We start from the raw sequence: 458 nt of genomic DNA, 5'->3' as shown, positions 1-458 counted from the left end.
AAACACACTCGCCTACACACACACATTATGCGAAATATGACAAGAACTCGTAAAAAAGGTATTGATATATTAATGATATGTTAATTACATACGTATTTCCTTCTTGTTATGTGTTTTTCTTTATTGTTTCTATTACCGGACATTACTAACATTAGCCTTCAATTTCTTTTATTATTCATCTTATCTATTTACTTATGATTTATTAGGCTTTGATTCGTTAACTTATCAATCCATTTATTCATCTATGATTTTTCTAGGATTTGATTCGTTCAGTTATTTTGTTTATGATTTTTTTTTAGGTTTTGATTCGTCAATTTATCAATTCGTTTGTTTTGTTTATGATTTTTTTTTTAGGATTTGATTCGTTAATTTATCAATTCTTTTATTCAATTATGATTTTTAAGGCTTTGGTTCTTTATTATCATTTTTTTGACTCCTCCTCGTGCTCTCTCCTGCTC

The sequence above is a fragment of the Penaeus monodon genome, chromosome 28 (assembly GCF_015228065.2).
Source record: "Penaeus monodon isolate SGIC_2016 chromosome 28, NSTDA_Pmon_1, whole genome shotgun sequence".
NCBI lineage: Eukaryota > Metazoa > Arthropoda > Malacostraca > Decapoda > Penaeidae > Penaeus > Penaeus monodon.
The sequence above is the reverse complement of the archived record's forward strand: the minus strand, read 5'-3'. Positions refer to the sequence as shown.